The sequence below is a fragment of the Acinonyx jubatus genome, chromosome A2, assembly GCF_027475565.1.
Source record: "Acinonyx jubatus isolate Ajub_Pintada_27869175 chromosome A2, VMU_Ajub_asm_v1.0, whole genome shotgun sequence".
In the NCBI taxonomy this organism is placed as follows: Eukaryota; Metazoa; Chordata; class Mammalia; order Carnivora; family Felidae; genus Acinonyx; species Acinonyx jubatus.
Window position 1 is genome coordinate 142,616,360 of NC_069383.1, and position 17,640 is coordinate 142,633,999.

General features: G+C 41.4%; 1 long non-coding RNA gene across 1 annotated transcript in view; it reads left to right on the plus strand.

The window, feature by feature from the left end:
• Window positions 1–16,620, plus strand: part of LOC128314894 (uncharacterized) — a 206,200-nt gene extending 189,580 nt beyond the window's left edge. The window contains exon 4 of the long non-coding RNA XR_008297116.1: window positions 16,252–16,620. This is a non-coding gene — a long non-coding RNA (uncharacterized LOC128314894). The remainder of the gene's footprint in view (window positions 1–16,251) is intronic.
• The last annotated feature ends 1,020 nt before the right edge of the window (window positions 16,621–17,640 follow it).

Below are 17,640 nucleotides of genomic sequence, written 5' to 3' on the forward strand. Positions count from 1 at the left end.
CTAAGATGAAAAAACTGTGAAAGCAGCAAGAAAGAAACAATATCTTACCTATAGGGGGAAAACGTTTCAAATGACAGTAAATTTGTCATGAGAAACAATGGAGGTATAAGAAAACATCTTTCAAATGCTTAAAGAAAAGAATTGCCAACCTAAATTTCTATATCCAGCAAACATACTCCTCAAGGAATGAAAGGGAAATCATACTTTTAATTTGAAGGAAAAACAAGAGAATTTGTCACCAGAAGATCTACCGTAAAAGAATGAGTAAAGAATATAAACAAAAAGAAAATGATAAAAGGGGAAATGTTGGAACAGCAAGAAAGAACAACGAAAGAGTAAAAATATGGGTAAATAGAATTCCTTTTTCTTCTTAGATTCTTCATAGAATTTATGAATTATGCTTGGCAGTAGAAGCACAAATTCTAACACTAATATGGGTCTAAATGTATGTACAAGAAATATTTAAAAGAACTATGTTATGTTAAGACAATTATATTATAAACAGTGAAGGTGAAGGGCAGTAATGTTTCTACCTTTCACTAGACCTGGTAACATATTAACACCAATGGATTGTGATAAGTTATGTATATATAATGTAAAACCTCAAGACACCACTAAAAAGCTCTATTTAAAGTACACTCAAAATACTATAGATAAACCAAAATGGGATTCTAAAAAAAAAAAAAAAAAAAAGCTTAAAGTAACCTATAGGAAGTCATATGAAAAAATAGAAAAAATATAATGAAAAGCAGACAAGTCAAACACAAAACAAAAACAAAAATTACAAAATAAGCAAAAGATATGCAAAGACATCTCATTGAACAGGTTATACACATGGCATATAAACACAAGAAAAGATATTCAACATCATTAGCCATCAATGAAATAATACCACACACCTAGCAGTAAAATGAAAAAATAGTAACACCACCAGATACTGCTATGGATGTAGATAAATTGGATCATCTGTACATTGCTAGTGGGAATGTACAATGGTACAGCCATTCTGGAAAGTAATTTGGCAGTTTCTTAAATGAATAGACACCTAAACAGTCAACTTCCACTGACCCAGCATTGCATTTCTGTGCTTTTATCCTAGAAAATGACTGTATCATTGTCAATACCCTGGTTGTGATATTGTTTTGCAAGATGTCGCCACTGGAGAAACTGGGTAAAGGGCACAAGGGATCTCTTTGCATTATTTCATGTGGATCTATAATTATTCCAAAATAAAACGTTAAGAAAATAACAAATGCAACAACAGCCATTTCTCATCAGATAAAATGTAACTAAATTTTGCTTTACTTTGTTTCACTAAATTAGTTTTACTAAATTAATTTACCTGAACTGAATTGGTTAGTTAAGACATCTGGTTTGCTGGGCTTGCTGTACTTTCCGCGCCCCTCCCCCCCCTCCACCGGCCCCAGCGCTTTCAGGAGAGTAACCCAGGCACCTTCACCCTGCCCTGCTGGGTCAGACTTCCTGACCTCGTCCTCAGAGCCTTATTCCCTTAGTCATTTAGCACTGGCGGGCATTCTGGGTGAGACCACCTGTCCGTAATGACTCAGTCTTACCCATTTAAATTAAAGGAATTAAAAGAAACAGACACAATCCAGTTTCATTAATGGGAAATGGTGAAGCCATCATAGCATCCTTAACAGTGATGAAATACAAGAAATAGAGTGGAAATCTAGTTTGACCAGCCAAGGAAATGAAAGACTAGTAAAGACAAAATGCAAAAACAGTAATGATCCATTAAAAAACTGTGGTTTGGTGAAATAGTGCTGTCTGAGGTTTACCATTAGAGTTGAGAACTTTCAAGAACATTTATACAGAACAGCCATCTAAGACTGAAAGAACCGGGCTGCATAAAACCAGCTCTATCTTCCTTGCATTCCTAGCCTGCCTGCCTCCTCAAGTTAGTCATGCCATAAAGCCGTGGACCTCCAACCACTTTTTGACTGTTTCAAACTCATTTTGTTACAAGTGTGAGACTCATTTCATGCAGGGTTTTTATTGAAATCTTGCTCCTAGGCAACTGGCCATTTATAGCATCCCTGAGTTTCCTGCCTTTACATACATGATCACACAGCACCTCTGGCATGAAACAATTGGCTGTGAGATCTGGTGGGCAGATTTTCTCAACCACAGAATGGCATTTTGGGTCCTTGCAAAGTAAAACTTAGCTTTGAAGGACCAGAAAGATGAATACAAGAATTCTGATACATTCATATGTTAATATTTATAGCCAGCTTTTGGTTTGTAAAAATTAAATAGGTTTCCTACAGTACCTACCTTTGACTCCACACCATCAAGAGTGGCTTATTTAGATTTGTCTAACATCTGATATTTAATTTATATATCCCTTTTTAATATATATATATATATAATATATATATATAACATACTAATACATATATGTAATCTGTTTTTGTGTATATATCATACTCATATGTAATATCTATTGATGATGATTCAATACACACAAATTAATTATTGAACCAGTATGAAGCCAAACCCAGATATAACTTGCAATAAATGTTGTACCTTGACCTTGTTATCATCATAATTTGTCTTTATTGTTAGAAAACCCTATACATCACATGGCACATGTAAGAAAGGGAGAAGAGAAGAAGTTGATTTATAGTCTCTCCAACAAATCATATTCACATCCTTTCTTGGAGACCCCTTGACCTCTACAAACCCATATGTTATCTGTCCCCTGTCCTCCTAGCATGTGGTCACTGGCTGTGGGCAAGGTCTACACTGGGGGGTTTGTTTTGATTAATGTAGGGTTGGCTCAGATTCCACGTGGGACCCGTTGAGGCTGAGCCCTCAGGTCTCTGAAACTACTGAGAAGCGCGCGCGCGCACACAGTCAGGGGGAGGGGGGAGGGGAGTTGGTGGGAGTGGAGAGAAGTGGCCATTAGTTCCAAGCAGTTTTACGTCTCTGTAGTTGGAGCTATTTGTTCACAGTTAAACAAATTGGGTTTTCTGGAGGGTGTGGCTTAATGAAGATGGGATTACTTCTGAATGTCCCTGATTCTTTGGAGTTTGTCTTAGGAATTGTCTTAGGAAATAAGGAATCAATCAGAGGGGCAGGTAGTTGCAGAGAGTTCTTTTTCCTCACTGCCTCCAGAATCCAGCACCACTGAGAGTGAGGACAGAGGGAGCATCAGGAATAGCATCTCTGGCCTGGACCCTGATGGCCTAATAGCAAGGGCACAGGTGACACTGACAATAAAGTAGAGGAAAACACGGTGGACACTACCTGACAGAGGATCCCTCCTGAAGACCGTCTCAGACCACTTTGTTTATGTATGGGCGACAGCAACTGGGGAGACTTAGAAGAAACTGCAGAGCATTTTGGAAGGGCAAACCTGGCCCCAGAGGTCCTACCACTTGGAGTCAGAATCATGGTCATTTGGGAGTTAAATACAAACATGACCGACCCCATTTTATCATCACTGGCTGATGAAGCATGAAAATTTGGTATATGACTACATCTACATTTATGATTTTTTTAGTAGCTACACTATTTCCAGTCACTATAATCCCTACAAAAGCTTTGCAGGGCAGATATTGTTCCCATTTTACTTATAGGATTATCGAGGTTCAGAGTATCAAGTAGTTGGCATTAGGTCACTCAGCTGGATAAGTGATAGGTCTATCTGTCTTCAAGGGTTGGGATGCATTTCCTCACTAGCTCTCCACCAGATGTCCAATTCCGGGCTTGATTCCAAAGAACGTGGAAATCCTGCAGATTGATGGGCACGCAACACCTTGAATCCCACTTTAAAGCTCACTTGAGTGGTGGCTCTTGACTCAGGCTGGCCAGTCATCATTCTTTGTCCTGTGATGAGGGGAGAAGTGTGTCTATGGAGTGGGGGAGGAGGAGTTTCCTAAACGTGGTGATGTTCTGGACGGACAAATCCTCACCTTTCCACTGTATCTTCCCACCTGAGGAGAAGTGATGTGTAACTGGGGGGGGGGGGGGGGGGGTGAGTGAGGAAGATTGCATTGTGCCCAAGCAGAAGCTTCTGGAGGCTTGCCTAGAAATGATTCATTGCAATTATCTCCAGATCGTGAACCCCTGGGATTGAGGTCATCAGCCCTTGACAAGAACAGATAACAAACTTGTTTCTTCCCAGACCTGATTCTTCAGACCAGTCTCAAGCAGACCACCCCTTCCTTCTTCCTTCCCCTGACCTGGAAAACTGTCCTCACTGATGAGTAACGGGATTGCCACTTCCAGGGACGCTGATTCTAATCTGCCTTGTCAGGTCAACCTAGACCAATTTCTTTGTAAGAAAGCTGCTCAGAAAGTTGATTTCTTCAAACAATTATATAGCAAGTATTTGCCATTCCCTTAACAAAATGATACAATAACACAAATGATGTTAGAGAATGGGGACCTACATCATTTTTACTTCCCCTGTGGCAGGCAGTATGAGACAGAGATTAGGCTGGGGTGACGTGCAGTGTGTATTGCCCACATAGAAGTGGCAAAATCCATTTAGCTTGAAATAAACGGTTACCATTTATAATTAAACTTTCAAAGGGTTGTCCACTGATTGAAAAACATTATCCCCTGCTCTTGTTTCCAGCTGTATTTGGAGCTGATTGGCTAATTTAGGGGCAATATGCCTTTGATATTTGAGTCGTTGTTCACTTTAACTTGAAACAGACATGCTGGGAAGAGGAAGTTGGGCTGGTGATGTGCTAATTCTTGTTTGTGATTTACCCCCGAGGAACTATAAGAAACCTGCAACTTATTGTACATTAAGAACTGAAACTGGAGACGGCCACATCTGGTTTGTTGGATGCCTCCCCTACCCCTTTTTAAAAATAAAATAGCAACTCAAAATGCTTAGGCTAGATAGTTTGATTATAATGGTTAATTTATCAGGGATAAAAGTTTGGAGGTGAAAGTGCCCCAGAGAGAACCTGAGGAGTTTTGCAAGAGGGGCTGTAAGCATTTGTAAGTAAAGGAAAAAAAAAATATGTGTGTGTGTGTTATGGAATTTCTCAGAAATGTTATCCAACAAGGTAAAGCTTTTTAAAGTGCATTCATATGTCACAGTTGAAGGGACAAGGGGCTCTGAACTGCTGTTAGGCCCACTGTTTTGTATAGTTTTGGTCTCTCATGAGGCCTCAGGGTCCTGAGGGAAAAGTGGGGTGTGTTGGATTGAGGTAGGAAGTAATCAGTTAATAGGGGCCAAGTTAGGATATTCGTGGTCTCCTTTCTCCATTAAAAAATAATAAAAATTATATTTTTAATATGTTGGTATAAAGACAAATATATTAACATTATATATAACATTTTATTTTTTATTTTTTAAATTTACTAATTTTGTGCAGGAGGGGAGAGAGAGAAAATGAGAGAGAGAGAGAGAGAAAATGAATCCTGGGCAGGTTCTGCACCATCAGTGCAGAGCCCATCACGGGACTCAAGTTCACGAACCATGAGATCATGACCGGAGCCAAAACTGAGAGTCAGATGTTTAACCGACTAAGACCCAGGTGCCCCTATATATGATAACATGTTAAGAAACTCAGTCATCATAATGTTCTAATGCAATATTTTTTTAAAGAGAAAATCACTATTAATTCAAAACATCCATGATGAACAAAATATCAGTAAATACAGGATCAGCTGTATGTTGAAGTTTTCTGCAGCTCCCAGCTGTAACCTCGAGACTCTAGGGAACACACATGACACGGGAGAGAGGCTAATGGCACACAGGGAAAAGTCTGCAGTGAGAGCCCTGAGCTCTGCATTCTAGTCCTGCCTTTTTCTTCCCCACCCAGAAGTGTTGGGTATGATCCAACCTTTTTCTACTTCGTTCAGTGGATGTCTCTGAGCTTGATGGAGGACAATATTTTTACCACCAGCAAAACATTAAAAAATTTATTGTAGGTGGTCAACTAATTAATCTTTTTATTTTATTTTACCACTTTGCACTTACTTTGATGTGTTTTCTTTCATGTGTATTAGAAAATCTGAAACGAGCACATTAAAACCATAGTTTCATAGATAGTATCAATGAGGACAAGAGCAAATAAAAAGAGAAAACAAAGTGTGGATGAAAATAATTAGCCAGTCAATATCTATTTACAAAAATAGCTGTCAAAAATTCTCTGAGTTCTCCTGATGACGTTCAGGTAGGACTGCCTGGGACGGGGCAATGACTTAGTCACACCTGTGGCTTCTTATCTTAGCTACCCTTTCTCAAATGGAGCCACCTCATGCATGTTACTTAGCTTGGTAAGCCTCCCTTTATGTCCTCATGTGTAAAAGGAGGTCCCGAGTGACTATATCTACTCCATGGAGCTGTAAAGATGAAACAAGATAACCTCTCCAAGACCTGTGGCCCAGACCCGGCACAATGTAAGAGCACAATCCATGTGAGCTCTATTGTTATCATCATGGCACCGAAGTCTGTATTACTTGATTTCTCTACAGTGAACATGCCTTGCCCTTCTAGGAAGAATTAGCAGTAAAGTTATTTTTAACCTCTTTCACCAGCACTAAAAATTGAAATGCATAGATGGTAACCCAAGGTGATGGATAGATTAGAAAGACCACGGGCTTTGGAATCTGAAATGGTTTGGTCTTGCTCTGGCATTTGCCAGTGCGTGTTCTTAGGGGAGACATGTAACATCCAGCTTCTGTGACCCAGCTGGAGACTGAGGAAAGTACCTGCGCCTAAAGGAGAGCCGTGCATATTGCCGATAGAAAATGAGTTCATGTCATCTGATGGGGTTTGGCAAATCCACATTTCCCTTTCTTCCCTGTCCTCCTCTCCCCCACTTTTCCCCTCCCCCACTCCTCCCCTCCCCCTGCCCTTGCTGCCCTCTTCCTCTCCCCTTCCATCTTCTTTCCTTTCCTTTTCTTGCTTTCAGTTTTTTTTCTTTCCATAACATTCTACACAGTTTCTTATCCTAGTCACCTCAATGTCTTGCCTGCTCTGTTTTTTTCACTTGCCTTTGAGATGTTCCTTTGACTTTAATTAAACTCAAGAGCCTGGAAAATGTATTCAGTCCTGTCTTTTTAAAAAAAAAAAAAAAAAGGCAAGTACAATTTCCCGGCCATTTTTTTTCTTTTTTTACTGTCTATACTCTTTTAAAGCTCTCAATGACTGTAACCTTATTTCATACACTTTTTTTTCCCGTAGTCAACCAACTTGGCCTCAAGTCAATAAAATGGTGATTTTTTTATTATTATTTTTTTAGTGCTGGGGATAAAGAGGCTGAGCAGAATGAAAAGGATCCAGTGGCAATCAAAACGAATGGCCCCACATTTTTAGCCCTTCTGGAAAATGATGTTTCATTTAAGAGATGCTTTTGACTCTAGTCCAGACCCAAACAAAGCAAGGTCAAAATTTCCTGAGAATCACAATGTGGTGAAGCCTGGGATTTATCAGAAATATCTTTCATGATGAGATTTCCAGTTCATATTTCCAGGTGTGCAGAGTGTTTTCCCAGAAGTTTAATGACAGAGCCAACAGGGTAGGTGCTTGCCTGATTCAAACAGGTAAATAGATTTGTGGTTTCCCATCACACGTGGGTTTTATTGATTCTACTGTTGTTAGTGACATGGGATTAAAAAGATGTTGAAATGAACTCACCATGCACGGGTCCTAGAGAGAAAATCCATGACTCACATGGATGAGTCTTAATGAGTGTGCCTAACTACAGGATTGTGTATCTCCCGGGAACTTCAGCACTTAGAAAAGAAGCAGTTCCTAAAGGATGGGGGCAAAGCCATTTATGAAAACTCCAGCCATGATTTAGGAGCATACAAGAAGATGGTGAGGGAAGAAGGAGAAACCAAGTGGAAAATGCAAAGAGAAGAAATTAACATTCTCTGAGCTTCCACGGCATGCTGGGCACAGCATCCATTTCATGGTCTCTAGAGGTCCACTAGGAAGGTATTGTCTCTGAGCAACCCCTACCACAACCACCACTCACTTCCTAGATGAAACTAAGCTGGAGACCCCAAACAGCTTGCCTGGGTTTTTATATTCAGTTAGTAGGTGGCGACGGTGGGCTTTGAGATCAGGTTCTGGAGGGTAATATATGTACCTTTCCACCTCATGTCCTATACATATTGAAGAAAAATACTTTTTAAAATTATTGGGGATTTTATTAAGGTGACACAGAGTGAAAACAAGAAAAATAGAAACTTATAATTCTACAAAATATATATTTGACTGTTGCTGGGGTGGAAAGATATCATAATGGTCAAAAGAAGATGCAGTAGATTAATGCAGATTGGTTTGATTACTTGTTGTGCTGCTTAGGAGCTCTGTGACTTTGGGTAAGACAGGTGGAAAAGGTGCTAATGATACCAACCTCACAGGCATTATGTGGCAATACTCCTGGTGGTCACGAATGCAGGAGGAGCACCTGGGTGGCTCAGTTGGCTCAGGTCATGATCTTGCGGTTTGTGAGTTCGAGCCCCGTGTAGGGCTCTGTGCTGACAGCTCAGAGCCCGGAGCCTGCTTCGGATTTTGTGTCTCCCTCCCTCTCTGTCCCTCCCCTGCTCACACTCTGTCCCTCTCTGTCTCTGTCTCTGTCTCTCTCTCTCAAAAATAAATAAACATTAAAAATATATATATTTTAAAGAATGCAGTATTTGGATGAGATCTAGATTTCCCACTTATTCCTTATGTTGTGTGTGTTCCTGGGCAGGTCACTTAACTTCTCTGGTCTTAAATTTTCCTGGTAAGTAAAATGCAGATAATAACACAACACTTTTATGGTTAATGTAAAGATTAAATAAAATGTTAAATGACAAGCCCAGTTCCTGGTATATAGTAAGTTCTCGGTAAATGGACACTAATATTCTGATTTTAAATAAAGATGGTTTGCATAGAAGAAACCAGAGTCCTGTGACACAGCTTTCATATACTGGTGTCTTCCTGAATTTTCCATGATTCTGGGGAGTGAGGGGCATCTTTGCCTGTAACAATAGAAAAATCATATTTTCTGAAAGCAATTTTCTTTGGTGATCTTTTTGACCTCAAACAAGATAGTGTTCCACCTCCTCTACTCAACAGACTTAGGAGTAGAAGCTATTTTACATGAGGCCTCCCAGAAAACCAAAATCAGTATTTGAAATGAAAATACTAGCATTTTGTTGGAAGCTCCAAGGCTCCTGTGGGGGCTGGAGGGCGGGATAGGGGGTTAAGAAAGGGTATGCCAGGGCCAGGGGCCAGCCCTCAGCAGTTTGCACTGCACCTTGTCCCTAACTCTTCTGGGCTCAACATTACAACTGTCATAGCAAAGTCCTTCAAGACAACTTAACATAAAGTTGAAATCCCTCCTGTCGCTCCTTAAATGAAAATAAACTGGGGGGAATTATTAAATATTGCAATAGCACGTAAGCGGCGTCTAATTTAGGATTCACCATAGACTAAAATCACTGTTTACAAAAATACTGTCTAGGTGCCAGGTACTTTCAACAAGATTCCTTACATGCAGGAAGAACACAATAAGCATGTTTTCTATTTGAATGCCAAACTTGGAAAGGTTGCCTTATTAAAAATCCCAGTTCCCATGTTTATATAAATGCCAGGTGTTTATAAAATATCATAGTTCATAAATATTGTTCCTCCTCAGATCATCTCCTACTCGGCCTATGTCTTCAACATGGTACCAGGAAAAGTGTGAGAACTTGCAAAAGTACTTTGAATATGAGAATAACGTGTGTTTTGGTTTTTAATCAATGTATAAACTCCCAAGAACAGTGGAGACAAGCCAAAAAAATGGACTTGTCTTTTGAGGAGCTTCCAGTGAGGAGAAAAATCCTCCAGAGAGGCTCCCAACTGGGTGAAAAATGGTTGAAAATGAAACTAAAGTTTAATTGCTTCTCCAGGAGCAAAACCAGGCATGGAGGATAAATGGGAAATGGTCTTTGAATCAGAGCGTCTATACCGAAGGATCCTCAAGAGGTGTGGGCTTGTAGGATCCTTTCCCCTCCTGGAATGTATTTCTACTTCCTATGTCTCCTGTCTTCCTAACCCCTACTCTAACCCATCTGCAGGGTGGGGAAGGGGGCTTCCTTTCAGAGCCAAGTTTTGGCCCCAAGAAGGAATTTACGTAAGAATAAGGTAATTTTGGGATTGTCTCATTAGCAACCTGCAAAGTAAGCCTCATCCTGTCTGCCAAGTGGAGAAAAATTGGGGATACTTTGAACACCAACTTAGTTGACTGGTTTGTTTCCTAAGCGTGTTTCCTGGACCAGCGGCATTGACATCATCTGGGAATTTGTTAGAAATACAAATTCTCAGACCTCCTCATCAGACTTACTGAATCAGATACTCTTGGGTAAGACTCCATGATGATCTGTGTTGCAAGCAAGGCTTTCTGGTGATGCTGATGCAACTAGAACTTTGTGAACCACTGGCCTGGTTCATTGGGTCATTGTAACACCCAGGGCCATTCCTGCTGAAGATCCTAGGGTTCTGTTTATCAAGTGCTCACTACCCTTTACATGTGGGATTTTGCTTAATCCTTCCTGCAGCTTTTGCGGTTGGTACTAATATTTGGTCATTTTACAAATGAGGAAACTGACATTCATGGAGTTCAAAGAGATGACTCAAGATCCGTCAGTTAGTAAGTGGGGCAGTTAAGACGTAAATCCACATCCATCTCCTGACATTCTTTGCATGCGTGATGATCGTCTACGCAGAAATATCCTGTCCCATCAGAAATATCTGCTTTATAAAAGGGAACCGCATGAATGACGTCAGGTCTAAGAAAGAATGTCAGATTATAGACTTAGAAGAAATTTCGGAATTCACTCTCAAAGTTATGTGTGAATTCTCTATAGCAGTGTTTCCCAAAGTGTGCTCCACGGACCACTGGTTCAAAATAAAGTGTCAGGGCCAGATAAGTTTTGGGAAACGGTAGTTAAATTTTGCTAATTCGGTTTCTTAACAGCAGCACTTCTCAGCGCTGTTAATGAATATGTTCGGGTCCAAGGCGACTCTCTGAGGGTACCGTGCATATGTCATGTCTCCTCTCACCAACTACAGAACTAATTTCTCACAGACTATTTCTTGGATCTAAAAGGCCACAGAGTGGGATTTTGGAAGCCCTGTTCTATACTATGCTTTGGAAAGCAGCATCCAGGCTGAGGCCTGCCTGGAAGTTCTTTATGCTGCGTGGCAACCTCTTTCTCAATCAGCTTCTAGCCACTGCTACTTATTCTTTCTTTGGCAAGATTGAGGGACTTATTCTTTCTTTGGCAGGACTCTTTCTCATGCGAGCTAGTTGAATATATAAGCTCAAGTACTGCATCCTGCACCCGGCCTCATTTCTCCAGGGTTCAATTCTCTGGTCTTCCTGCCGTTCTTCAATGGCTCCATCCATCCCCTTTAGGGTGGACTATTGCAGTAGCCTCATAACCAGCCTCACCTCTTCTGATCGTGGTGCCGCTGCTCATCCCAACAGCAGCCCAAACAGAAAATGTAAAAGTATCCTATCCCATCCCTGCTTAAAACCCTTTGATGGCTCTTTACTGACCTAAGTGCCCGACCTAAGTGCCCTTCCTACCTGAAAATTGAACAATCCCTTTTATTTAGGAAGCTCCAATTACACTTGCCTCTCAGTTCCTTAAATGGCTCTTTCCCACTTCCGGACCTTTTACTTTACTGTCGCCTCATCCTGGAATGATCTTCCACTGTGTGTTGACACACTGTCTCCCACTAACCTCTTGGGTCTCAGTTTAAATGTCACTTTCTTGGAGGCCTTCTGAGAGAATCGATCTCACTTAAGAGCCCTGTTATGATACCTCGCCTCAACACTTTATCCTTTCCCCTCATGGCACAGCCCATGCTTCCTAACTCGGTGCTTGTGTGATCATTGATTTAATGTCTGTAGATTTAACATTCAAGAGGCAAATAATCTGCATATCCAATAAAGACCCCTGTGCCTTGCATAGGGTAGGCTCTCCAAATTTTGAGGTGGATGTATAGTTGTTGGTCTCTAGAACCCCTGTGCCCCATTCTCCACCTCTGTCTTCCACAGAGTGCACCTGGTGCACTCTGCCTGAGGTAGGTTAAATGGAACTATCACCTCTCATATCCTGGATATCATGCTTCAGTTAATGTAACCAAAGACCAAAGTAGCTTTTCCAGTGGCTGCCTCCAACCTTGGGCTCACATTAGACTCACATTAAGTCCTGAAACACACCTAGCTCTTTCCATATGTGTTCTCCTATGGTATAACTTGCCCAGGCTAAACATATGCTGTGAACCCCTAGGCCTCAGCACAGATCCTGTCTCAACATCTGTCATCCACTTCTCTTTTTTCAAGTGGGAAGTCCTGATCACTTGCACAAAACTAGGGGGAGGAGTGGAGACCAGGGCCTGTGACTTAGAGCCTGACAGGCTTCCCACTAGCTCAGCACCACCCTTGGATGGCAGTTCCTGTCTCAGTTGCGGGTTCCTGGTGTTGTACCCCCTGATGAAAGGAGAGCTATTTGGGCAGACCACCCACGTAGGCTGACATGAATGGGAGCCCAGTTTGACTAGAGAAACACCGCGATTCCATTCTTACCTGTGCTTGATTCTGCCCATTTTGGGGTCCCCTATCTCCTTTTAGAGGACATATATCCTCATCTCCATATTCTGGACCTTTCTGAGTTAAGTGGATTTTCTTCTTCTTCCACGTAGCCTTTTTTTTTTTTTTTTTAATTTAAATGCCTCTGCATTAATTTCAGTATTTAGGGATTGAATTAAACAGAGAGGAGAAATATGATGTTATGCTTAGGAAATATGAAATACATGTGATGATTAATGATTAATGATTAAAATTGTAGTCTTTAGATCCAGACAGAATCAGGTTGGAATTCTTGCTTTGTCAATCAGGTGGTGTAACCTTAGGGAAGTTATTGAACCTCCTGGGAGCCCCAGGATCCTCACACACAGAATAGTTCAAATGGGCCGTTCAGAACTAGGGCAGGGTTCTAACTGGCACTGTGCTTAGCAGGATAAAGGGGGGCTAGAGCTCTTGTTGTTTCTTCTTATTACTACCAGTCAGTCTCTGTTATGTCTTTCTTCCATAGCTAATTGCTGTCTGAGAGGGGTCAGCAAACTTTCTGTGGAGGTCTAGATACTAAATGTTTTAGGCTTTACAAGCCATACAGTCTCTGTGGAAACTGCTCAATTCTGCCATTATAACATGGAGACATGTAAAGACAACATACAAACCAATGGGCATGTCTGTGTTTCAGTAAAACTTTATTTGAAAAAGCAGGTTGTGGGCCGAATTTGGCCTGTAGGTTGCAGTTTACCAACCCCTGTCCTACAACTTCACTTTTAGTTGCCTATTTGATTGCTTTGAAAACTTCACTCTTGGTTTCCATGCTTTTTGACTTTTGGCCTGAAGGAAAGGCAGGAATCCTTGTCACCGTGACCATGGAATTTTTAGTTTTGCCAGATGAATCTCTGTGCTATTTATGGGAAAACCTGCAGATAGTCCAGGAGGAATGATCCCAGTCAGCCAAGAAAATATCCCTCCTTGGGAAATATCATGGGGATGACACAGCCAGTTTGTGGAAGGAGGACAGGAAACTTGTCCAGTCAGTTGAAATGATAAAGATAAGGTTCTGCAGCAAATGCCAAATTAGAAGAGGTTCAAGTAGCAGTTTGTGAAGAGGAAGGAATCAAATGTAGTTTGCTAAGGGGTGGCTGGCTGGCTCAGTCAGTAGAGCAAGTGACTCTTGATCTTGGGGTTGTGAGTTCAAGCCCCACGTTGGGGGTAGAGTTTACTTAATAATTAAAAACAAATCAAACAAATGTAGTTTGTTGAGTTTCTCAGCCAGCTATAAATTTTCTCCATTAACCAGGATTGCATTTGGCTGCTTGTAGCTAAAATCTGACTACAGTGGCTGCATCAAATAGATTTTATATTGATAACCTAATGGGAAATCTGGACACAGCCAGCCTGCCAGGGAGTTGGGGGGTGGTGTAGCTAGCTGGTCAGGGTTTCAAAGACGTTGGCCCCTTCTAGCTTCCCTTCCTGTGATCCTTAGAGGATGGTCCTTGACTTCATGGCCACAAGACGGCTGCTATGCCTCCACACAACAAGTGCAAATTTCAGGCTAGAAAAACGTTTCTGTCTTAGGAACCATATGCACGTCTACCCTTAGCTGCAAGGGAATCTGAGGGCACACTGACACCTCAGACAAATCCGGGGTTCTCTTTTGATGGGAAAAGAAGAGTGGATTTAGGGGAGGCAATAGGAACATCTGCCACATTCTCCAAAATGGCAACACTATGCTGCAAGGTGGCTAAGAGCGGGCTCTAAAATCAGGTTGACTCGGCCAGGTCGTCATTTCTGAAGGGGAACCACAGTATCTCTCTCATAGGGTTGTTCTTATGAGTAGACAAAATAATCCATGTCAAGTGTCAAACATTTATTATCATTATTATTTTTAAGCTACTGCCCCCCGCTCAGAAATTGAATTTTTCTTTGAAGTAAATGATTCTGTAGCAGCCCACCCATGACCTTCCCTGAGAAGGAGCCAGTGCTGACACCATCCAACCTCTTAGTTGTTGTTGCTTTCAACATAGAACGGTAGAGAATGATTGAAAGCATCGAATAATTCTGTTTGCAAGAGTCCCTCAGAGACACTTGAACCAGGTTCTGAAAAAGAGTAAGCATTTGCCAGGCCGAAAAGAGAAAACCAGAAAGGGCGTTCCAGGAAAAAGAAACAGAACAGCATGTTCAAAAAAGGATGACATGAAAAAAGAGCATGCTACCTCATTATATCACCTGGCAGCAATCACTTCTAACTGCAGGATGTCAGTGGCATCTTTCCAAGGATCCCAGAGGCATGATGAGAGGGCTATCGGGCAAATACAGGGCTGCCGCTAAGAAAGATGAGCTCTTCTTGAAAGATGTATGTGTGTCAAATTCGGGGCTACCTGTTCAAGAAGGATTTAGACTATGTTTTATTCTGCACTTGCTATCCCTGGCCTGGAGTCAGTGCATTACGCTAACCCTTATGTGGTACTATTCCAATAACTTTATGAAGGAAGTGTCATAATCCCTATTTCACGTGCGAGCAAACTGGGGGTCAGACAGGTGAAGCTGTTGCCCAAGTTCACCCAAGCAAGTGTGTTCGAATCTCTGGGTGTTCTCTCAAGTGTGCATCTGTTATCTCTCCAAGCAAGCCAGCCACCTACCCCCTCTGTCAGAATTTTTATATCATCTTTATGTGGGAGATGGCAATGAAGTTTCTCAAGATTGAGAATTTTAGGGCTAGAAGAGCCTAGATCTGCATCATCCAACAGATTAGGGGCAAGGGGCTATGAACATTTGAAATGGCTATATAGCTAATGCTACTGATGAACTGTGAATTTTATTTAATTTTAGAAAATTTTAGTTTAAAAATGGATGTTTAACTCAGGTAATGGAACACTTTTTTTTAATGTTTATTTATTTTTGAGAGAGAGAGAGAGAAAGACAGAGCATGCGCGAGGGAGGGGCAGGAAGAGAGGGCGACACAGAATCCCAAGCAGGCTCAGGGCCCTGAGGTGTCTGCACGGAGCCTGATGCAGGGCTTGAACCCACGAGCAGTGAGATCATGACCTGAACTGAAGTCTAATGCTTAACCAGCTGAGCCGCCCAGGTGCCCCTGGAAAACTTTTAAATATGTTTGCCATCACTTGGGTATGGCAGTCTATCTTTTTTCACCCATAAATATCATGAAATCTAAATGCTGATCAAATATGATTGATGAAAACCTGGCCTCTGAATTGATAAGAATAAGACACACCCTGGATTTTGAAGACATAGTACAGAAGAAATAATGTATAATATGTCATTAATAAATTTGTATGTTGATTCCATGTTGAGATGATAATATTTTGGATATATTAGATTAAATGGAATATATTATTGAAATTAAATTTGTCTGTTTCTTACTTTTTCAAACATGACTACTAGAAAATTTAAAATTATTTACATGGCTAATATTCTATTTCTATTGAGCAGTGTTGTTAACGAGAACATAAGTCCAGGGCACCTGGGTGGCTCTGTCGATTAAGCGTCCAACTCTTGATTTCAGCTCAGGTCATGATCTCATGGTTTGTGGGAGTGTCAGGCTCTGTGCTGATAGTGCAGAGCTTGCTTGGGATCCTCTGTCACCCTGTCTGCCCCTCTCCTGCTTGTGCTGTTTCTGTCTCTCAAAATAAATAAATAAACTTAAAAAAGAACACATTTCACCTTTCAGGCAAGGAAAACTGGCTTCACTGTGTCTGGAAGAGAAGTTGACCAGTGGACAGCAGCAGATCCCATCCACATCTTTGTCTCAAGTGGTGCAACCTTGGGCAGGTCGCTACACTTCCATGGACCCACTTCTAAAAACGGTAGGATTCTTGGGGCGCCTGGGTGGCTCAGTCGGTTGGGCGTCCGGCTTTGGCTCAGGTCATGATCTCACAGTCTGTGGGTTCGAACCCCACATCAGGCTCTGTGCTGGCAGCTCAGAGCCTGGAGCCTGTTTCGGATTCTGTGTCTCCCTCGCTCTCTGCCCCTCCCCAACTCATGCTCTGTCTCACTCTGTCTCAAAAATAAAAATAAACATTAAAAAAATTCTTAATGGTAGGATTCTCTCACACACCAAGTATGCATGATCCCATTAAAATCTTCAGAATCTCAAAGATATTAACCATTATAGGTCTATATAAAGAGGAAAATTGGAGTTTAAGATCTAATATAGTTTAAGATCTAATTCTAGTATAGACTTGTTTCAAAAGCTAAATAAATTAGTAATTATTGGATACGGTAAAGTATATATATGTATGTGTGTGTGTGTGTGTGTGTGTGTGTGTGTGTGGTTATACACACACACACACACAAACATATATCTCCCATGCACAAATATATGACACTATTCTTATTTCCATATTTGAGATAGGAAAGCTGATTAAGTAACTTGCCTATAGTCACTTAGCTTTAAGATGTAGAGCTGGGACTTAGAGTGTAGCATGTTTGATCCGAAAGCCTGTGCTCATACAGACTTCCTGTGATGTCAGTGCCCAGAGATCCTATGTAACAAGCCCCTTCAAAATGCTCGTTCCTTTTATTAGTCAGCTGTACACACATGGACAACAATTAGGTCTGTGCTAAAATGAGAAGGAATTCAGAGTCTGGATGCCCGGAAATCTGCACAAGATTCAGGGAACTTTGAGGTGGGAGGCTATGAATTAGCCTCCCAGACCAAAAGGAGTGCCACCCATTTGTTAATTTGATTTTGTTTAGGTTACTGAGCCATGATTCATCCTTAATTGCATTGTTTCGAATGACTAAATAGTCTAAGTATTAACCAACTGCTAAGTGGTTGCCCAGTCTCAGTTTAACTAGGACATCTTCAGCTTAGGAGTCATTAAAATCAAAACACTGTTGGCGCTCCTTTGGGTATTGGGTGATCTGCCGACTGAATGGTGGTCCTGGTGCCCGGAGAGGCAGAGTTCTGGCAGATGAGGAATTGTACCCCTTCTGTCACTGTTGCCTGGGTAGAGTTTGCGCCCCCGCCCCCCGCCTTTCATCTGGTGTTGAAAATTTCAATTGATAGAATGCCAGAGGACAGATTGATCTGATTCAGCAGATTGACCTTCTTTCT